Source organism: Labeo rohita, chromosome 22 (genome assembly GCF_022985175.1).
Source record: "Labeo rohita strain BAU-BD-2019 chromosome 22, IGBB_LRoh.1.0, whole genome shotgun sequence".
In the NCBI taxonomy this organism is placed as follows: Eukaryota; Metazoa; Chordata; class Actinopteri; order Cypriniformes; family Cyprinidae; genus Labeo; species Labeo rohita.
The window spans coordinates 43,623,562-43,647,932 of NC_066890.1; the positions used below are offsets into that span (position 1 = coordinate 43,623,562).

The 24,371-nt window shown below is 35.1% G+C and overlaps 1 long non-coding RNA gene across 2 annotated transcripts; it reads right to left on the reverse strand.

The window, feature by feature from the left end:
• Positions 1–13,747: 13,747 nt before the first annotated feature.
• LOC127153592 (uncharacterized) lies at positions 13,748–16,161 on the reverse strand. 2 transcript variants are annotated; one of them, XR_007825295.1, is made up of 4 exons: positions 16,107–16,153; positions 14,480–14,551; positions 13,975–14,105; positions 13,748–13,896 (listed from the first exon to the last, which is right to left on the reverse strand). It is a non-coding gene; the product is annotated as an uncharacterized LOC127153592 (long non-coding RNA). The 2 variants fall into 2 exon arrangements; XR_007825296.1 differs by lacking the exon at positions 14,480–14,551 and having other exon boundaries at positions 16,107–16,161.
• Positions 16,162–24,371: the final 8,210 nt, after the last annotated feature.

Here is a 24,371-nt window from a genome sequence, read left to right on the forward strand (position 1 = left end):
CACATTTGACTAAATTTCATTAGAGTATACAGGACTATTTAGTCTCCTGACACAAGACTATATCTCTAGGTAGTCATTTCTCAGTTCTGCAAAAATGCAGTAGGCTACACATAAAAAAATGCTTACAAATAAAATTTGACAGTCACACTTCTGAAGCTATACATGTGCTACAGTTTACTGTACATATAGAATAGTGAAATTTTTGTGAAATTTCTATAATTATACTGTATGTGTAACCCTGGTGAAAAAAAAAAAAAAACAGCATATGCTGGTTAGGTATGTTTTGATGCTGGTTTTTGCTGGTCCTTTGTTGGTTTATGCTGGTCCTTGACCAGCAACATGACCAGCATCCCAGCATCAAAACACACCTACCAGTATATGCTGTTTTTTTTTTCACCAGGGAAGTGTAATAACCATGTAAATGATTTGTTAATTCCTCTCTTTGTTGTTGGATGCAGAGATTCTGATTGGTGTGTCATCAGTTTTGCTACTTAATGTTTAACTTACTCATTGTTAAACTTTTTGAGAAATGTGTCTTTGTTTTTAGCACAAGGCAAAAAGGCCTACAGTATGACGAACGTGGTGCGAGCGGTCAGAGAATCAGATCACCAAACAATTACACAACAGCTCCTCGAGTGAAAAAGAAATCATTGAAAGAAAAAAGAAAAAAATTTTAGTCAAACTCGCCGGTCAGGGGTTCAAGCACAGGTGAGTAAGAACACTGGCTATCAACGGATGAGAAATGTCCCGTCGATCACAAAGAGTTTCTTGAGGGACGTGATAAAAGATAAATGGCAGAAAACAATGCCAATAGAACTATCTAAATCTAAATTTCCACATTCATCCACAGCTTAAATTCATACACAATCACAGTAACAAAATGGCGCTGTTACTCGCAGCACCGGTGTGGAGGAGGCGTGGTCACGGTCAGGGGATACATTTCATAATACGAGTTAATTTAAAGTTTATTCACAGGTTAAAATATGTCTACAAATTAGTATAATCTACTTATATTTTATAAGCAATGCAGTAAAACTTAAATATTGTGTTCAATTGTAATTAAATGGTTTAATTAGATACAAAATCTGGGCTTACAGTTATTGCTGTTTTTGAAAGAAATGCACTCTGTTGTGTTGTAGATCAGTGTGTTTGTTCAGTCTAGTTTTGTGATGTGTAATGGTGTTGAATCAGTTCTGTTGGTTTGTTTTGCTGTTATTGTTGCTGTTGTTGTAATGTTCACTAGTAGTTTGTAAGAGTTTGTCTTTATTCTTCTGCTCATGATCAGAAAGTTCCCCAAACAGTTTTCTGCTACGACCAAATCTATAAAATACCAGTCAGATATTTTCATGTTTGTCTGGACACATATACAGTCCCCCACACAATATTTTAATATTTGATCATATTTAGAATTATCAGCTCAATATTCACATTGTAATGAGTTTTTCTCTTTGTGTTTTAGTGCTGATTTTAAACATCTACTCTCAACATACTGAACGTGAGTCAATTTAATTCATATATTTTCATCACATAAGAGTGATCCTACGGTAACTAACAAACCAACTGAGAGTTGAGAAATTACTTACATTTTTTTATGATTATAAATGCACCCTTTTTACACATTGAATTATTCATGTGACAATTCTGAGCTGTGAAAACAAACAAACAAAAAACATCAATCTATCAAAAACAGCAGATACAAAGTTATGGCATGAAACTCTATCATTAACTCATCATTATCACATGGCACAGCCGATTGGTTCTTTCCTGTATCGGTAGCCAATTAGCTCGCTGCTCAACACTCATTGCTGTAGCAGTTTTGTAGCTTGTTTCAGAAATCCTCCACCTTCCCCAGCTCCACCTGTATAGATCTGCTACGAGGTAAATCATGTATGTAATATGGGGGTTATTTCATGTATGTTATATGTGTAGCAGCAGTATTACTTACATTCTCACAGCAGCATGTTGTGGATGTATTGGCAGTATCAAGTCTCTGTAGTTGCTCTGTCGCAGCAGCGTAGCAGATCTATTCCACCAAGACCAAATACATTAACATTGTCATGTACATTACCATGTCAATCCCTCTGAGAGTTGTCATGACAGAAATATATTTCTTACATACTCCATGAAATTAAAATCAGAGCAGTGAGAGACAAGATCCTTCTGTTGGAAAACTTGTTGAAAAAAAATGAATTTTTCCAAATTCCCAATGATTATATACTGACAGATCTTTTATAAATTACTATAACAGCTATAGAGAACAACACTTCAGACTCGTCTGATTTAGCATGTGTGTTTTACAGTCAAGTAACTGTGTTCATACAGTAAAATCAGCACATTATTTCCTCAATATATTTTCATAAACATTTAATGTTTGACAAGGTGGAAGATCTCAGTCTCCCTCTAGTGTCAGTCAACAGCAGAACAGCAGTCAGACATCAGAGCAGAACCAGAGTGAAACAGGAAATAAAACACTCATGTCTGGTCAGTCTTTACCCATTAATCATAAATATTTAATGTTTATTTTTCTGGGGACTTAAATTCATAAAATGCAATAATTTATTACAGGAACTGCTCATATTTATGACTCCATTGATGCAACGATTAATAAAGACACACACATAAGCACAGGTAACTAATGATGTTACAGAAGGTAATTATGTCATATTGATCATTTACCAAGGCAGTACTTATTTTCAAAATAATCAAATCCATCTTTGTTTTACATTTCACTGTGTTATTCATAACACTGTGTGTTATTCATTGTAGACATTGTAAGTGGAGCTACTAAACTCACTTATGCTGAGACTGAACTCAAATCTACAGAGAAACAGAAGAAAACAAAGGTAAACTGAAACAAAAGTCAATGCTGTCATGGTTTTATGATTATGACAATAGTGTACAGCAGAGCTAAAGACCTCTGGGGTAAAAAGCCCCTTTGATTTTAATTTCTCTCACAACAGTAAATAGCAACAAAAACACCTCAGTATTTTCCTAAACACCCATTTTTAAAATCAGCCTCATCCATAAAGATCACTGTATGCAAACTACAATAAGTTGATTTTGAGACATCAAACGTATAATTGTGAATTGTTGTCATTGTACAAAAAAAAACAAAAGCCAAAGTGACCATCAAACTTGCTCAACATGTATTCAGTGGAGAGACAATCACTCTCAGATGTGACATATATGATAAAGCAGTCACTAGATGGCAGTACAGCTGTGATCGTCTCTTCACACTCACACATAAGTTTAACATGTTATTAATGAGTGATTTCTCAACTTCAGTTCCCAGAGCAGTTTTAAGTGTTTCTCCACAGACGTGGTTGACTGAAGGAGATTCAGTGACTCTGATCTGTGAGGTTAACAGCTCCTCTACAGGCTGGACATTTAGCTGGTTCACTGAGACTTTCTCATCAGGTAAAATATAATATGCTTCATGTAGTAACATCTGAATAAACTGAGTTCATAAAAAAAAAATTGGAGATTCAAAATATTTAATCATTGGGATTGTCCCAACCCAAGTAATTTATAAGACATTTTCCTTGATGTTTTTAGAGCTTGAAGTGTCTTGAAATTATATCCTCTCATAATATACGGCTATTTTTTAATGGTGTCAATGGAGAAAGATGCTTTTGCTGTCAGGTGTAGTTACTGCATCTACTAGCAGGACCTAAATAGACCAAACTAACCAGCAAAACCTTGATTCCTGGGTTCCATGGTGGAAAAGTCATGAAAAACTAAAATATAACTATTGTCACAAAAGTGTTAATTACATAAATGGACTTGAGGGAAAATAGTCAAATAGGCATAATAAAAAATGTAATCTGATCTATTTAATATACATTTTCATTATTATATTTATTTTTAATTTTTGTGTCATTGACCACACCTCAATTCTAGGAGGCACTTTAACAAAAACACAGGACACTCCATCAATGTGCACATCAGCAAATTTTATAGGCTGGACCATATAAACACCTAATCTGTCATTTTACAGTTTGATTAAGATCTGCTTACATTATCTTAGTAAATTAATATACAACAAATTCAGCTAACTATAAATACTACTAGATTTACACTGTATAGGCAAAGAAAAACTGACTCCTGAGTTGAGTCTGGTTCCTCCCTAGGTGTGTTTTTTTTCCCTCCAGTAGTAACACCTTATGAAGGTTTTTGTTGTTTGTCATTAAAGTTGTCTTTGGCTGTTTGCTAATGGCATAATGACAATTTTATTAATCAATATACTAGGGGTGTGACGAGACACTTATCCCACGAGACGAGACGAGACACGAGATTGGGTTCACGAGAACGAGACGAGACGAGATTTTTAAAATTTTTTTTCTTAAAAACTTTTTTTTAAGAAATCCTCAATGATGAAATATATAGGGAAAATAGTCTTTTATTCAACTGAAAAAGACAAAATGCAAAAAAAAAATAAAAAAATGAAGGTGCATTTTGAACTTTATGAAATTAAACTTCAATTTTAATGAATAATATGCAGTAATAAACAACATTTAAACAAGAGCTTCACCATTCTGAATAAACTGAGAATCCTAGTTGTTTTTAATAAATTTGAGACCATGATTCTCTCACGATTCTGGAGAAAAAAAGATTAGAAAAATAAACAAAATAACATAATTTATTAGTGTTTCTGACAAATTGTTTATCGGCTAAGTCTTTGCTAAAAACATATATTAATTTAAACAAAATAAAATAATAATAAAAAAACATTCAGTGAAGGAGTCAGTGTCTTACTTTATTAAGACTTGTTTGACTATTGAAATCTGAATGAATGATTCAATGACATGTTTTAAACGGGCAGTTGTCGCCACCTCCTGGCGGAAGAGGATAAGCGATACAATTCATACTACTGTAGACAATAAGTGTTTATACCCAAATTATAAACTTTTATCCCAGTATTTCTATTATTTAAATGTCTGTAACACAGAAATAATGATTATAATGTGGTTGAAAAGACTGTTTGTGTTGATCTTTCTGCCTTCACATTTACCCCGACCCTCTAATGCATTAACATGGGCAGCGACAAAACCTGCTTCTCACGCTCCACTGACACTCGCGATGTGAAACAGTCCTAATAGACATAACTAAATCGTTGTCATTTAGGAATAAGATCGCGTGGGTGTTTGAATCGACACCTCCATATTTTAAAGATTAATAGTGCAACTCTAATGTAAACACTGCAAAATGTTTTGCAAAGATATTGTCACGAGATCTCATCACATCAGATCTCGCGAGATCTCGTCCCACGAGATCTCGTCACATCCCTACAGTATACCAATAAATCTGTCTTGACTTGATTTCCAAATTGTATCTGTAATTGTCTTCTCAGGTGTTTCTCCTCCAGTCTCTCTGATCATCAGTCCCAACAGAACTCAACACTTCACATATGTCTCTGTCTCTCTGAGCTGTGAGGACCAGAGTGACTCTGGAGAGAGACTGGATGGAGAGTGAGAAGAAACACAGACAGATGGGGGCTGGAAGATTGTTCATCATCAGCGTCGGGATCACAAACAGGATCTACATGTAAAATCAACTCCACCTCCACATTAGACACTGGATTGTACTGGTGTGAGTCTGAATCTGGAGAGGAAAGTCATCCTGTTAATATCACTGTACACTGTGAGTCATTGTTCATTTGCCCACATCATGTAAACAAATAAATGTTTATTTATGAATAGTGTATTGTTATTATTATTATTATTATTACTATTACTATTGTAACTGTCTGTGCATAATTACTAGGGCGTCTTCTATTGAACACTTGACGTTCAGTTGTGCTGCTGCTGTCGTCTCCACATTGTTGATTCATTCTTACTATATTCTTACTATTTGTCAGTTGATGTTTGCTCTGTTTCTGTAGCTGATGTGATTCTGGAGAGTCCTGTTCATCCTGTGACTGAAGGAGATACTCTGACTCTACACTGTTTATATCAACATACAACCACACCAAACCTCAGAGCTGATTTTTATAAAGATGAATCACTCATCCAGAGTCAAACTACAGAGATGATCATCTCTAATGTCTCAAGGTCACATGAGGGTTTCTACTACTGCAAACACCCAGAGAGAGGAGAGTCACCCAAGAGCTGGATCTCAGTCACAGGTGAGAGTCAATGAAACTGTGAGCTGATTTATTTCTTCTTATGTCCTTGTTCAGATATGGTGCTTGATAAAGTGATTGTGTGTCTCTTTTTCAGTGTTTCATTCAGAATCTCAGATCTCTGTTCTCCACATACTCAGTTCTGTACTGGCAGTTTCTCCATATTTGTTAGTGACAGTCGTGCTGATTTTCAAATGCTGCAGGATGAGAGGTAAATGTCTGTCTGATTTATTACATTATATTCAGTGAAACACAAAAATGGTCATCATTATTATTATTACTGTATAGCTTGTCATCCTTTGGGTTTTTAAGGTGCTTACTAAAGCTGCTTTGAAACAGCATGTATTGTGAAAATTGCTGTAATACAAATCAGTTAAATTGAATCCGTCTCGCTCCTCCTGTTTATCTTTTACTCTACAAATACACATCTTTCCTCACTGACACGACATACGATTTTTATTTATTTATTTATTTTGTTTTGTCTTTTCTAGTCAAATTTGTTTAAATATAGTAAAAAAAAAATATGGTAGTACATAAAAACAATACATACAAACAGAGAAAAAACATACATACCTGTTCAAGAAAATTCTTGATTGTTTTGTGTGTATTTTGCATACACACATTCGAGAATCAAGTTGTGTCTGCAAGAAACTGCAATCTGATCTTAATCTGTTTTAATCTGAAATCTGATTTTAATGGTGAGAAAGCTTCAGCTTCATCCTGGAAGTATCTCAGTCACAAGTTCAGACTGAACTTGCTTTACACTGAAAAAAAAAAATCTGTTGGATTAACATAAAAAAATATGTACATCGGTTGCACGTATTTTTATTATGTTCTTTAAACATAAATATACCCGTTTATGTTACGTAACTTGTGTTCGTCAAATGAACATGATTTTTTTATGTTGTTTTTATGCTTTTTATGCCATGTTACCTTGTTGATTTAACATGATTTTTTCACTTAAAGCTTTATCCACCATATGCAGTGGTGTTTCAATAAATTACATAAAAGTAAGATAAAACGTACGGTAAATCCAGACTCATTCACCAAAGATGTTCTAAGGGCAGAAAGGAAAATGATTGGTTGACAGATTCAACCAATGAAATTGAAGCAGAGGCGGGGTCAGGAAATTTGGACGTGTGGAGGGAATACTTCAGACAGAAACGTTATTAGCGCTTTGTGGGAGGCATTTGTTGCAAGGTAAGTGAATTTACCATGTATTTTATATAAAAAAAATTAATAAATCAACATAACTCTAACGTTTACTGAGATAATTAGCCGACAAAGACGCACAGAACAAGTAATCATCGACTACATATCATATCATATGCATTTTCATTCAACTGCTTTATCAGTCGATCGCACCAAAGCTGCTTATGGGGTAGATTGAGTAAAACATGCTTTTCCAATGCTAATGCGCTGTCTGTGATACCGATATGAGTGACAACAGAACTCGTTCAAATCTCCGTGACATTTCATTAGTCAGTTAGCGCTAGCATTAACATTAGCGCTGCTCTCAGGGCAGGAGTAAAACTAACAGTACTAAACTGAATTATGTGCTGCTCTCAGGGCAGGAGTACTCAACAGGTTTGTATTACTGTTATTTTTACTAAACCATGCGCTGCTCTCAGGGCAGGAGTACTCAATAGGTTTGTATTACTGTTATTTTTAGTGTACTATGCGCTGCTCTCAGGGCAGGAGTAAAAATAACAGTACTAAACTGAATTATGCGCTGCTCTCAGGGCAGGAGTACTCAATAGTATTACTGTTATTTTTAGTATTACTAGGTTTTTTACTGTTGTCTTTAGTGTACTATGCGCTGCTCTCGGGTCAGGAGTCGGGGCAGGAGTAAAACTAACAGTACTAAACTGAATTATGCGCTGCTCTTCAGGGCAGGAGTACTCAATAGGTTTGTATTACTGTTATTTTTAGTAAACTATGCACTGCTCTCAGGGCAGGAATAGGTTAGGTTATTACTGTTATTTTTACTAAACTATGCGCTGCTCTCGGGTCAGGAGTAAAACTAACAGTACTAAACTGAATTATGCGCTGCTCTTGGGGCAGGAGTACTCAATAGGTTTGTATTACTGTTATTTTTAGTGTACTATGCGCTGCTCTCGGGGCAGGAGTAAAAATAACAGTACTAAACTGAATTATGTGCTGCTCTCAGGGCAGGGCAGGAGTACTCAATAGGTTTGTATTACTGTTATTTTTAGTGTACTACTAAATGCGCTGCTCTCAGGGCAGGAGTACTCAATAGGTTTGTATTACTGTTATTTTTAGTGTACTATGCACTGCTCTCAGGGCAGGAGTACTCAATAGGTTTGTATTACTGTTATTTTTAGTGTACCATGCACTTCTCTCAGGGCAGGAGTACTCAATAGGTTTGTATTACTGTTATTTTTAGTGTACTATGCGCTGCTCTCAGGGCAGGAGTAAAAATAACAGTACTAAACTGAATTATGCGCTGCTCTCAGGGCAGGAGTACTCAATAGGTTTGTATTACTGTTATTTTTAGTGTACTATGCGCTGCTCTCAGGGCAGGAGTACTCAATAGGTTAGTATTACTGTTATTTTTAGTGTACCATGCGCTGCTCTCAGGGCAGGAGTACTCAATAGGTTTGTATTACTGTTATTTTTAGTAAACTATGCGCTGCTCTCAGGGCAGGAGTAAAACTAACAGTACTAAACTGAATTATGCGCTGCTCTCAGGGCAGGAGTACTCAATAGGTTTGTATTACTGTTATTTTTAGTGTACCATGCGCTGCTCTCAGGGCAGGAGTACTCAATAGGTTCGTATTACTGTTATTTTTACTAAACCATGCGCTGCTCTCGGGTCAGGAGTAAAACTAACAGGACTAAACTGAATTATGCGCTGCTCTCAGGGCAGGAGTACTCAATAGGTTTGTATTACTGTTATTTTTAGTGTACTATGCGCTGCTCTCGGGTCAGGAGTAAAACTAACAGTACTAAATTGAATTATGTGCTGCTCTCAGGGCAGGAGTACTCAATAGGTTTGTATTACTGTTATTTTTAGTGTACTATGCGCTGCTCTCAGGGCAGGAGTAAAACTAACAGTACTAAACTGAATTATGCGCTGCTCTCAGGGCAGGAGTACTCAATAGGTTAGTATTACTGTTATTTTTAGTGTACTATGCGCTGCTCTCGGGGCAGGAGTACTCAATAGGTTAGTATTACTGTTATTTTTAGTGTACTATGCGCTGCTCTCAGGGCAGGAGTACTCAATAGGTTTGTATTACTGTTATTTTTAGTGTACTATGCGCTGCTCTCAGGGCAGGAGTACTCAATAGGTTTGTATTACTGTTATTTTTAGTGTACTATGCACTGCTCTCAGGGCAGGAGTACTCAATAGGTTTGTATTACTGTTATTTTTCAGTGTACTATGCGCTGCTCTCAGGGCAGGAGTAAATATAACAGTACTTATTTTGAATTATGCGCTGCTCTCAGGGCAGGAGTACTCAATAGGTTTGTATTACTGTTATTTTTAGTGTACCATGCGCTGCTCTCAGGGCAGGAGTACTCAATAGGTTCGTATTACTGTTATTTTTACTAAACCATGCGCTGCTCTCAGGGTCAGGAGTAAAACTAACAGTACTAAACTGAATTATGCACTGCTCTCAGGGCAGGAGTACTCAAAAGGTTTGTATTACTGTTATTTTTAGTGTACTATGCACTGCTCTCAGGGCAGGAATACTCAGTAGGTTCGTATTACTGTTATTTTTACTAAACTATGCGCTGCTCTCGGGTCAGGAGTAAAACTAACAGTACTAAACTGAATTATGCGCTGCTCTCAGGGCAGGAGTACTCAATAGGTTTGTATTACTGTTATTTTTAGTGTACTATGCGCTGCTCTCAGGGCAGGAGTACTCAATAGGTTAGTATTACTGTTATTTTTACTAAACTATGCGCTGCTCTCAGGGCAGGAGTAAAACTAACAGTACTAAACTGAATTATGCGCTGCTCTCAGGGCAGGAGTACTCAATAGGTTCGTATTACTGTTATTTTTACTAAACTATGCGCTGCTCTCGGGTCAGGAGTAAAACTAACAGTACTAAACTGAATTATGCGCTGCTCTCAGGGCAGGAGTACTCAAAAGGTTTGTATTACTGTTATTTTTAGTGTACTATGCGCTGCTCTCAAGTCAGGAGTAAAACTAACAGTACTAAACTGAATTATGCGCTGCTCTCAGGGCAGCAGTAAAAATAACAGTACTAAACTAAATTATGTACTGCTCTCAGGGCAGGAGTACTCAATAGGTTCATATTACTGTTATTTTTAATAAACCATGCGCTGCTCTCAAGGCAGGAGTAAAACTAACAGTACTAAACTGAATTATGCGCTGCTCTCGGTGCAGTAGTACTCAGTTGGTCTGTATTACATTATCATTATATTCATAAAACAGTAGACCATTTCTGTATGATTGATTGATCTTTTATTTTATTCTTCTGGACAGATCAAAGGAGCTAACACTGAAGATCTGATACTGCTGAGTCCAAAATGGTGCAAAAATGGAGATGTATGAAAAATGGTGTAAGTTTGGTTCCACCTGATAAAAGCACATAATAGCCAGATTCAGTCAGTAACTGTTAATCATGGGGACACAAACGATTTTCAACATTTACAGGGCCATCCGAATCCAGAATGTTGGTGTTTTTCTCCCACCACCCTCATAAAAATTTTCAGCCAAACTACATGCTGTTTTTTAGACACCAAGGTTGTGTGGTCGAAGAAATCCATTCAAAATGAACTACAACAAAAATATTTCATAACTTCTCCAGCACAGCGGGTAGGAGCTGTTAAGAACAAAAAGACAAGAAAAGTACTTAAACGTTTTAAATTAGTCATTATAATGGCAGTAATAGGTATGCAATACAATTTTAAAATATAGGCCTACAATTACATACATAAAAATATAAACCAAGCAGCCTTGTCATTATAGTCCCTCATGTCCACTGCGTTCTCTAAATTCTGAAAATACCCAAAATATCAAAGTCAACTGTGGTGGCAGATCATTTTCTTATTTAGCGCCCACATTCTGGAACAATCTAGCTAACACTGTTCAGGAGGCAGACACACTCTGTCAGTTTAAATCTAGATTAAAGACCCATTTCTTTAACCCAGCCAACACAACACATTAACACATTTCTATAATTCAAGTCCATTAAAGGATGGTTAGGCTGCATTAATTAGGTCAAACGGAACCAGGAATAATTTTCATAACACCTGATGTACTCATTGCATCATAAGAAGAATGGCATCAACACTAATATTAGTCTGTTTCTTTCTTATTCCAAGGTCACCAGATGATGGATCAGCAGCTAGAGACGACTTCTACATCCCTAAATGTCCTAAATGAGTCCTCTGCAATCTGACTTTGCTGCAACATGGAACTTTTGCATTATTGACACACTATTGTCCTATTAAAAACTGTTGCTTTGACACAACCTGTTTTGTTAAAAAGCGCTGTATAAATAAACGTGATTGATTGATTTACCTTATTTCTGCTAATCTTCACATTTCTCATGACACCACTGATCTCTATATAATGACTGGATCGCTCATTGTGTTCTAAACTGCCATTAGGCAGTGAAGCCACCGGAAGTGTTCGATCCGCCATCTTACTATTCCCCACCGGCAGAGAGCACCATTGACTCAAAGCTAAACCGCTGACCTAAAATCACCCGATTTTAAGCCTATCAGTCACACAGGACTAGTTTTTATTATATGTTTATGTAAATTCATTTTTACTTAAAATCGTATTTGCAGTGCTTATCGTCTTTTCGAGCAGGATAAGCGATGTTTTGAAATCGTTCAGGTGGGTGTGTCAGCTGAGCACTTGCCGACACAGTTCTGATCAAACACAAAATATATTTCTTAACTTAAGGAATTATACAGGAAATATTAAACATGAACATATATCTGAAATTAGTATTTGAAATTGATTCGAATATACAATAAATAATACATACAAACCTGTTATATTGCTCTATGCTGTATTGAAATTCAAATCTTGGAAATAAAGCTTTGTCTTTAAATCCGTACCAACTGTAATTAGTCAGCGTTATTTCTCCAAGTTATGATGTGTATTTTAATGTCGCTAAGTGATCAACATCTATTTCAAACTCTTAAAGATCGTGCAAATTATATTAAGTGCCTTAAATTACATTTATCTGACTATAATACTACCTGATTTTGCTCCCTTTCGTCAATGAAAATCTCATCTCTATTTAAACACAGCATCAATGATGATTCAATTACACAAGAGAGTTAAGAATGATTCAGTGATAAAATCAGCGATTTAACGCCATCTGCTGACAGTTTTAGTTTCATTTTTAAAGTTTCATTTTCATTTTATCTTTTTAAATATTTAAATCATTTGATATTGCTATATTCAAAATGTTATATTTAAATGTTATATTTTTTGCATTATTAACATTTATTATTAACATTTATCTCAAAATTAATGTTATGTAGGCTGAATTAACAAACGTTTAAATCATTACCTGCTTCAAAATTGTTAACGAAATCATTGTTTTGTCATTTGTAAACATGGTGAACGTCCGATGTTTATCATGTTCATCTGCTGTTCGCTACTGTAATGTATATGAACGTAACTTTTTAATAAGCAGAGGGAATTCCCGACATTAAACAATAACTGTTTACATGCTTAGGACGTTTGCCTTGTGAGAATGTACAGTGAGACGTCAGATATGAAAACGCCGACTTGTTAAGTGATGTTTTTTCATTAAAATCATATAATTTCCTATTCATTCAATAGAATGTTTGCGAGTACTAGGGAATAGCAATATGGCGGCGCAGTGGCTTCACTTTATGACGTCATGGGCTATCCAGTTCTCTATTATAGATCAGTGCATGACACCTATCATTTTGAGAGATACAATTTAAGAAAACCATTTCAGCTATAGTGGGTCTCTTTTTGAACCTGAGATTTAAATAAATAACGTATTATTAAATTTAAATTTATTCTTAATCCAAGCATGTGACATTTAATTTATAGCAGAAAACTATGTGACAGGCCATATGAACAGTGCATTACTGGGTTCATATGATCACACTGTGAATAAATCAAATCCATGAGTTTTATCACTGAGGTGCCATGTACATCAATTTTTACGTATGTTCCTACTGTCTGAATAGGGCTTCTCTCACAGTTCACTTGGTGATACATAAATGTGATTACAAAAGGTACCAGTCAATTTTTGTGCAACCACTTAATGTTTCTCCCATGGACTATTGCAGAGAAATTAAGACTTGTAATTTTAATTATAACTTGTGAGTTATTATTTTTTTTTTTTTAATAATCGTTAATGTTGTATCATTCAATGTCTGTTGTACAGATTAAGAACAAAATGAAAGAAATGTTAATTGAAAATAATCAGTTTACAGGTGCAATATTACAATAAAATAAGTTTAATTATGACTTCTTTCTTTTTTTATACAATTACAAACAAATCCAGCGAGTTAAATGCATGTATAAAACACAGGAACGTTTCACAACAAAAAAGTTCAGCAAGATGTATTATTAAACTGCTGTAGTCTTAACTAGTGGATATCATCATTCCTAGAGGTTTTTAAGTTTTATTTTTGTATTTTTTATTTTTATTTTAGACATGAGTCAACAAATTTGAACAGGCTCCCTTTAAACCAAGCCCAAAGTCAGAGGTTGCTTTTCCAAATATCTTCTCAAAGCCAGTCTCTCAGTCTCCAGAAATCTTTGTAAGGTCTTCCTGCAACTGAAATGCATAAAGAATTTTGTTTCAGTTTACACCGACAGTCATAATAAAAGAAAGAAAGAAAAAAAATAATTTTACCTAAACTCTTTAGTATGGGATATTGAATCATGAACATCCTCATTTTCATATATTTTCTGGACCACTTTCTTTTGTGCAAGAAACTTCCATGCCAGGAACACTACATCACTGACCATCTCACTGCACAGCATCTGAAATATAGCAATGTAAACAAACAGAATTACTGGCAAAATCATAAGATTAAAGATAAAAATCACTTACAACTCCCCCAAAATTGACAATTTCTTAAGGACATGTAATACATCCTTAAACCCTGCCATTCCTAGAGCCTACTATACTCTGTTTGGCCTCAGCTACAACCACAATGATTGAGGGCAGATCAGAGTAGAAGTTTGAGGGAGAGCTAATGAAGTCCATAGGCTGGAATTAAAAAAAAAAAAAAAAAAAAAACTAACCTAAGGTAATTGGTAACAGGAAGTGAAGTGAGACTGGAGTTTCTGACACTTAATATGGGCACTTAAAAAAAAAAAAAAAAAGATTCTCAGCTAAAACTAGATGAACTTACAAAGAAAGTCCAGAGATTCCCTTTCTCCAAGTATGGACCAGTGACGACTTCTGCTTTTTCCAAGAAGTTTTTCTGCAAAGAGAACAAAAACTACATGAAAGAGTCAATGACAGGCCTATAGTCATACAGAAATACTTTGACGTGAGTAGTGCATAGTACATGACAAATAACAGTACGAACCTATTGAGTACTCCTGCCCCAAGAGCAGCGCATAATTCAGTTTAGTACTGTTAGTTTTAGGGATGCACCGAAATGAAAATTCTTGGCCGAAACCGAAAACCGAAAAAGAGGAAACCAAGGCCGAAAACCGAATACCGAAACAAATTATGCCAATTATTAGTACCATTGCATTTGTGGCTATGACTGTGCACTAACCTTACTAAAATCGAGGCATTGCAATTGCATAAATTAATATTAAAGTTTTAAAGAATGAAATCGTTGAGGCTGAGCTTGTCCTCTGCCTGACATTTGAGAAAGATTTGAGAGAGTGTATTTATATAGGGCCAGTGCATAAATTAATTTTTTTTTTGGCAAATTTAAAAAATATCTAGCAGAAATATGGCTACAATCTGATAGTCACATATATATATATAGTAGCCTAAGGGGCCGTTCACATATCGCGTCTTTTGCGCGCTCAAGTTCATTATTACAGATGTAGACGCGCGGCAGCCGCGCTCATAACAGAAGCGACGCGCTCGTTTTTTTCAGACGCGTCCGCGCCGCATCGAGATGAAAACATCAGAATGCTGCAAGCGCACCGCGGGTCACGTGACAAGATTCAACCAATTAGCTTAATCCTTTCCCGTAACAACATTGAAAGCTCAGAAAAGATGGAGAAACAGCTGATCATAGCTGTACATTATTAAACAAATTAAGTAGCAGAGCTACAGCAAGTGATTTTTAGTGCTGGAAATCTGTTTGTCCTCTGATGAAACTTCCGCGTCTTCATTGAGAGTGGTTGCTTAGCAACGGCAGACGCCACAGGAGCGCAAGCTACAGAGGCTTTGGAAAGGAGGAGAAATCTGCGTCTAGCGTTTTACACGCGTTTTTAGGCGCGATATGTGAACGGCCCCTAGAGTGTAACCTTACTTTTCATTGTTTTCACTCCACCATCTCAACCTCACACCGCAAACATGTTGCTTCAGACAAGCACGTGCAGGCCGTGGTTTCTGTTTGCGTCATCACAACATACTGTTTCGGCCGTGTTGTTTCGGTGATCAAAATCTTGCCGAAAATTTTCGGTGGCCGAATATTCGGTGCATCCCTAGTTAGTTTTACTCCTGCCCTGAGAGCAGCGCATAGTACACTAAAAATAACGGTAATACTTACCTATTGAGTACTCCTGCCTAATGAAATGTCACGGAGATTTGAACGAGTTCTGTTGTCGCTCATATCGGTATCACGGACAGCGCATTAGCATTGGAAAAGCTTGTTTTACTCAATCTACCCCATAAGCAGCTTAGGTGCGATCGACTGATAAAGCAGTTAAATGAAAATGCATATGATGAGATATGTAGTCGATGATTACTTGTTCTGTGCATCTTTGCCGGCTAATTATCTCAGTAAACGTTAGAGTTATGTTGATTTATTAATATTTTTATATAAAATACATGGTAAATTCACTTACCTTGCAACAAATGCCTCCCACGAAGCGCTAATAACGTTTCTGTCTGAAGTATTCCCTGCACACGTCCAAATTTCCTGACCCCGCCTCTGCTTCAATTTCATTGGTTGAATCTGTCAACCAATATTTTCCTTTCTGCCCTTAGAACATCTTTGTGTAAGGGAAATTCCCATCTGCTCAGCAATCGCAGGCAGTTTCTTTCAAATAGAAACATTTTTTGGTCATATAAAATAACTTGAAAAAAGTGTCAGGTCTTTGGTGTAAAATTAATATTTTTCATATTTTGAACGGTTCCATCATATTTGCCAGCGATCTCCTGTAACTGGCCTTAGATACATTTTATATTAATAAACATTAACTTCAGATACCAGTCAGCAATCGCAGGCAGTTTCTTTCAAATAGAAACATTTTTTGGTCATATCAAATAACTTGAAAATAGTGTCAGGTCTTTGGTGTAAAATTAATATTTTTCATATTTTGGAACGGTCATCTCAGATTTGCCAGCGATCTCCTGTAATTGGCGTCATGCATTTTATATTAAGGAACATTAACTTCAGATACCAGTCAGCAATCGCAGGCAGTTTCTTTCAAATAGAAACATTTTTTGGTCATATAAAATAACTTGAAAAAAAGTGTCAGGTCTTTGGTGTAAAATTAATATTTTTCATATTTTTGAAGTGTCACGTCATATTTGCCAGCGATCTCCTGTAACTGGCATCAGATACATTTTATGTTAATAAACATTAACTTCAGATACCCATCAGCAAATGCAGGCAGTTTCTTTCAAATAGAAACATTTTTTGGTCATATAAAATAACTTGAAAAAAGTGTCAGGTCTTTGGTGTAAAATTAATATTTTTCATATTTTTGAACAGATTTGCCAGCGATCGCCTGTAATTGGCGTCAGATGCATTTTATATTAAGAAACATTAACTTCCCAGCAAACACAAAACGATTTATCAACTTTTCACAACGTTGTATTTTGGTTGCAATTAGGTAATGTTGTAGTACAACGTTTTAAAAACGTTTTTTTTTTTAAATAAAAAATATGTAACCAAAATAAAACGTTTTAGAAACGTTGTAAAAATACCAACCTGGAACGTTTTCTTTAAGTAGTCAAAAAACGTAAATATCACGTTCGTCTACTACGAAAATGAAACCAGACCAAACTACAACTTTCGGGGAACGTTTTATTTAGGTGTTAAAATAACGTAATATGCACGTTGGAATAAAACGTTTTAAAAACGTCATTAAAGTATCCAAAATACAACCTTGCAAAAACTATGTTCTTAAAAGTACTTGAAAAAGGTATTTAAAAGTATTTAAAAGTAATAGGTGAATCCTTACTTTCAGTTGTATTTGCTCGTTTAATAATATCACGTTCGTCTACTACGAAAATGAAACCAGACCAAACTACAACTTTCGGGGGAGGTTTTATTCAGGTGTTAAAATAACGTAATATGCACGTTGGAATAAGACGTTTTAAAAACGTCATAAAAGTACCCAAAATACAACCTTGCAAAACTGTTCTGTTTGTGTAAAAATATCAGTAAAATAAGTGATATTTTAACATTAACTCGATTCAGTGACTGAGTAACATAGTTTGAGCAATATCAAAAGGACTTAAAAGTAATATGTGAATCCTTATTTTCAGTTGTCTTTGCTCATTTAATAATACCGTATATTCATATACAGCTCACGATCTAACAGCTCAGTGTGTAAACCAGTCTATGGAAAGGTGGGAGAGAGGTATTAACAGATGAACAGAAATGATTGGTTGGTTAAAAAATATGTATTTATTTTTTACAAACGTTATGACAGTATGCAACCGTGCCAAAACTCCCATTGTACGTGATGTTTGTTTTTCAATGTGTTTTGCTATAGATAGATTACTTTTATTCTACACTTTGTTTACAATTTCTGGTAGTTTCAATTTCGTTAGGTTGTTAAATAAGTAAATAAATAGAATTTCTAAAGCTATTATTATATTATATTATAACCTGTTATAAACTGAATTCAAATATAGTTTTATATTCTCTGCTAATATGCTTTTATATTCTCATTCCATTTACAGTTTGATTACCTACATTAGGCCTACACTATCCACCTACGTTATCAAGTTGCAGGACATTTTATCTGTCATTCTGACATCTGTACGTTGTAGTTCATGTATGTATTTATGTAAACTCTACAATTTAAACGGGCGCGCGCGTTGAACATTCGAGTTGTATTTAAACTGGAGCGGAGAGAGAGTTACCATGGAAACTGGGAAGCAGCTTAACTGACAAGCCTGGAGTCTCCGTCTGTCACACTGTTTTACGGTAAGTTTTGTCCCTAATAAGACAAAAATAATACATACAACGGTTCCTAACACTTTCTTACATGTAATAGACACGTTTCTGTTGAATATTTACTTTATAGAAATGGTTTAGTGTCTTGGGAGAAAGTCCGTTAGCAACTCAACCGTTAGGCTAACTATAAGATGTAGGCTAACTATAGAGTTTAGCTCTTATTTCATAAAGTTTTCACTTTTAGTCACATATTATGTGTAGATGACAGTTTTTTTGTATAGTTTTGTAAATATTGCTGGCAATTTGTCAGTGGATGAACGGAAGTAAACTATTTAACCTAAATGTATGGGCTGTACTGTTAATCGGTGACGTCATTTACATGGAGGTGAAAATTAGCTCAAATAATTTTAAACACGTTTTGATCACACTAAAAAATATTGATAAAAATTGTACTGTGATTTCAGGAGCGTCAGTAAGTTATGTATTATGTAAGAAGGATTTGACTTCCAAACAAACTGTAATGTGATATTGTATGAGGATTATTTTCTGCATTTCACCTATTTCACATATTCCAGTTTATTTATTTCTAATCATGCTGGCCTTGTATATTACATATTGTTGGCTCTGTGACAAATTGTTTATGTTTCTAACATTAGATTCTTCATGCTGATGGCAGTACTGCAGTAGAGTTGGAGCAGACCTCCTGTTGAAGAGCATCTCCAATGTGTTATGAACCATCTGACTAGAAAGTAAAACCTCAAACATACATTACCATTTATTATGTTTTTTTTTAAAGTATATATCAATTAAATATACTGTTTTTTCTTGTATGTCCTACAAGGCCATCTCGTTTAACTCATTAAGGGGCGGGGGGCGGAGAGAGGGGGGGGACAAGGGGGAAAACAAAGACACAGATAATAATAATAACAACCACAAAAAAAAAGGTACTGAGTACTGTGAATCTAAGAGATTCATTTTATATTTATAACAATCATTGTTGATGTTAAAATTGTATTTCAGGGCAGTTTGTGAAGACAGACAAACGAGATGCTGTGTCAACCTGGACAGAAGTCAGTTTCAGATCCACCTTCCACACCAGACGTCTCATATGGATTGCTGTCTACTAGCATATTATTTGTTCTCCTCAGACATTACTCAGGAACATGAACACAAATATGCCGTATTTCAGATATGAAGGTTAATTGCTCTTAAGCATTAAAAAAAATATTTTTACTGTTTTTTTTTTGTTTTGTTTTTTTTTCAAAGCACCTATAAGCCAATTCACACTGGATCTCACGAGTCAGAGCTGAAAATCCCTGGTTTAGATAATTCACTTCTTTACAACCTTGTTTCTTTTTGGGGTTGTACTGAATTCTGTGACCCACCTAATTTTGTGAACCTAGGCACTGCATTGAGCTAATCTGACCTACTACTAAACCCAACCCTCTAGTCCTACCATTTTTTGCCATATTGATTACCATTTGTATAACCATAGTTAAAACTATGATTTGTAGCAAAACCATTTTTAATTTGTGGTTACCATAAAATATTTTAAATGTTTCTAAACTACCCTCGGCACTAGAGTCATATAATTTGGTGGGTCACAGAATTCAGCAACTGAATGAATCAGCACTAAAAGAATGGTTTTCTAACTAAGTCATTAAGACGGTCTCTTGCTGCCACCTAGTGGCATAATAATGTAACTTACAATTAAAGCACTGAATAATCGCTACCTAAATACATTTCTCAAAATCTCAGGTATTCCAGTATTATAAAATATTATTAACTGAACAACAATAGCCATTATAAACTGTATGTATTATATATTATTTAAACAAGTTCTAAATTGGATGCCATATACCTGTAATTTTTGCTAATAAATCACTAACAATATAATAATTAGTTTTAGTGCAAACGAGTAATAAGATTGCACTGTGATTATTATTATAACTGCAATAAAATAATTTGTAACTAGCTGAAATTGAATACATTTTACAAATGAAATGTTTTTTTTCTGTTAAAATATGCATTGAATTTTCTTGGACTTTGTAGTCATATTCAACTTTGCCAGTCATTGCATAATTTTCATATGTTGTACTTTATTTGAAACCATTATGCTTTATTGGTGTATATATTTATGCATTTGTCTTGTTTATTAGCTTATTTATTTATTTTTGTGAACTACCCATATCACATTACTTTTTATATTTTGTGAATAAATACGACGAGTGATACTTTTTGTGTAGTATAAAGTATTAGGCCTACATGTGTTAACCTAGCCTTATAAAACCGACGAAGTCAATGAAGGTAAGGTGAAATGTAAATAAATGCTTTTAGGATCAATAGTCAGATTTAACACTGTAAAGAAAACATTTTGATGGCAGCATGTAAAGTGCCAGTTTGGACGTGGTAAGAACGTTATAAATACGTTTTTTCACAACGTTGCAAAAACGTTTTTACAACGTCTCCTTCCAACGTTTTAAAAACGTTATAAAAACGTTTTTGCAACGTTGTGAAAAACGTATTTATAACGTTTAAAAAAAACCCGACATTTGTCGTATTAAATACGTCGGAAAAAAACGTTATTACAACCTTTTTACAACGTGAAAAAAAACGTTTTTATAACGTTGTTGTGTTTGCTGGGTTCAGATACCAGTCAGCAATCGCAGGCAGTTTCTTTCAAATAGAAACATTTTTTGTTCATATAAAATAACTTGGAAAAAAGTGTCAGGTCTTTGGTGTAAAATTAATATTTTTCATATTTTTAACTGTTATCTCAGATTTGCCAGCGATCTCTTGTAATTGGCGTCAGATACATTTTATATTAATAAACATTAACTTCAGATACCCATCAGCAATCGCAGGCAGTTTCTTTCAAATTGAAACATTTTTTGGTCATATAAAATAACTTAAAGTGTCAGGTCTTTGGTGTAAAATTAATATTTTTCGTATTTTTGAAGTGTTACGTCATATTTGCCAGCGATCTCCTGTAACTGGCGTCAGATACATTTTATATTAATAAACATTAACTTCATGTACCAGTCAGCAATGGCAGGCAGTTTCATAGTTTCATTCAAATAGAAAAAAATTTTGTTCATATAAAATAACTTGAAAAAAGTGTCAGGTCTTTGGTGTAAAATTAATATTTTTCATATTTTTGAACGGTTCCCTCAGATTTGCCAGCGATCTCCTGTGACTGGCGTCAGATACATTTTATATTAATAAACATTAACTTCAGATACCCATCAGCAATCGCAGGCAGTTTCTTTCAAATAGAAACATTTTTTGGTCATATGAAATAACTTGAAAATAGTGTCAGGTCTTTGGTGTAAAATTAATATTTTTCATATTTTTGAACCGTTCCCTCATACTTGCCAGCGATCTCTTTCCCCAGGATTCACAGACTAGGAATAAAACATAAAAGAAACGTGTCTTGGCTGTTTTAACTGAAAGAAACTTGCACTGGCATAAATTACAATATGTCACTGCCATTGTTATTTTTATTTTTATTTTTTATCAATATGCCACCAGTAACGCTTTTTCTAAGGCATGTTTATAAAATATATTTAAATGTCCTAACTGAGGCATGACCTAATCTTGACTTAATCTGAAGGTCTGAACTGCTGCTACCATTACTACTGCTGTTTTTATTGTTGTTTCTAGTTTTTACTCACCAAATGACAGGAGCGGTTGGCCTTCGTCCATCATATCCGAGAATCAGAATCCGTGAGTTGCTGGGCTCTAGGAGACACTTGTACTCGGTCATGGTATCAAACTGTGTCGTGGCACATCGCCTTCTGAAACATTACTTATGGTAGCAGTAGCCGCATCGATTAATCGCTCATTTGCAGCCTTGGCATCTTTGTTCTCTTCTTCATAATCTTCCATTCAAAAAAAGCAAGCATGTGCGACAAGTTTGGCGTGTCTTCCTCTTTTTTTTTTTTTTTTTTTTTTTTTTTTTTGGCGGTTTTGGCAAACCCATTTGGCGTTTTGCTCCTTCTTAAATACAGGTTTGGTGACCTCTGACCTGCGAAGTCGCATCACGTGAAACCATGAGACCAACAGCAGGTAGATACGTCACAGCATGACGTCATATCTGAATTAAAATTACATAAATTTAAAACTGCAGGAAAGATAAGTAGATTGTGTGTTTTGACATTTTAGATTTATTATTTATTATGTTTTGAATTTAAGCCTTTTAAAAATCCGCTCAGCAGGCGAGCAGCGAACAGATATCTACATACATTAAAACTACATAAAATTAAATTAAACCACATCAAAGCATAGGGAAAAATTTGCAGCATACCAGCGAGGATCTAGTGGAGAAATCAACACAAAATGAACACAACTGCACACAGAAGACTTATAACATATAGTTAAAGGTGCAATAGGAGATCTTGGAAAATGTTAACATTAGCACTGAAAAGGAAAGTTCAAATCGCCGTCCAATCTTTACTGGGTGTGTTTAGGGAATATTCGCGCCTGCTGCACTCCTCACAGAAAAGTAAAGCAGGCCTCACACTACAGGATTTTTAGCCCGATTTTGCCCCGATTTTCCCCTCCCGAGAATATTTTAGTGATTATATTTCGTTCCGTTTTTTTATTAAGTTAATTTAGAAAAACGTTTGGAGCATTTGTTCTTCGTTAAATATCTTTTTTTTTTTTTTTTTTTTTTTTTTTTTTTAATTAACGACCAAGCAGTCAGCTGCAGACAGTGACTTCATATGTTTAATCAACTCTGCCTTCTCAAATCTCAACCTGCCTAAAGTAAAATCTATACATATAAAACAGTTGAAGCATATAACAGTTAACTAACATTTAAAAAAAAAAAATCATTTGTAAACAGTTGCTGAAATGGCTGTCTGTAAGATTACCTGAGGCGCTTCCTCCGTCATGATAATCTTAATAATATCTTGTATTGTGTGATGTGCCACAATTTTCAAATCTTGTAGTGTGTGCAACCATTCTCCTTAAATGACGCTACCTTCTCATGACGGTATGCTCTGATAATTATAGCTTTGTAGGACTATACATTATTTTGATAATTAGTCAAAAAAAGTTATATCCTTGTAACTTGATTTTTTTCTCTTTTTTTTTTTCCTGCAAAAGTGGGGGCCGGCAGAAAAAGTTTGGGAACCACTGGGTTAAGGTAAGAGGTCAGATGTGGGGTAGGTTTAGGGGTTAGCATTGTTTGTAGCATAGTTTGTAAAACTGTGATTGACACGACCAATAAAACCTTTAGAATCAGCTGTTGGGCAGAGTTTGTGCTGAAGTGGATTAGGGGGAAAAAATTGTGCATGCCTGTCATGCCTGTCTGTCAATGGGAGTACCAGAATACCACAGCCACACCCTATTTTGCAGCGCCCACCCCATTTTGGAGTCCCCGCCCCCATTTGGAGATCTCCATGCTGCAGTTATACCCTTCTCCAAAGCTCTGTCAGGCGAAGCATCCACCACACATATTTTTTTTTGAATATTTTAATATATAAAACCAAAGTAAGTGTTATACAAAAGTAACAAGCTCCATTGCTACATGGTCAACACAGTGAGCAACGTAACAGTAAGGTTGTCAAAACTGTATGACTTGCTGTATAAACTGTATAACATTACAGAAGTGTTTATGTGTAAATGTGTAAATTCGTATTTAATTACGGTTATCTTCCGAAAATGTAATCAATACAGAGAAAATGTTTTATGATGTTTATTTTTCAGCAACTACACAAAACAATTCTACAGCAAGATATGAATATAGACCACAAAACAATTATCAATCACAACATACCTATACACAATTTGATTACATTACTTGAACTGGGGAAAAGATAAACTAAAAGAAAAACTCATTCAGATGCGTGTGACTTTCATCATATTTTATCAAGAGCTCCACCTGGTGTCCATAAATTAATCGCATACGCATAGATAATATTGTCTATTACCATTACAAAAGGCTTTTATAGTCTACATGACGGCAATTTTC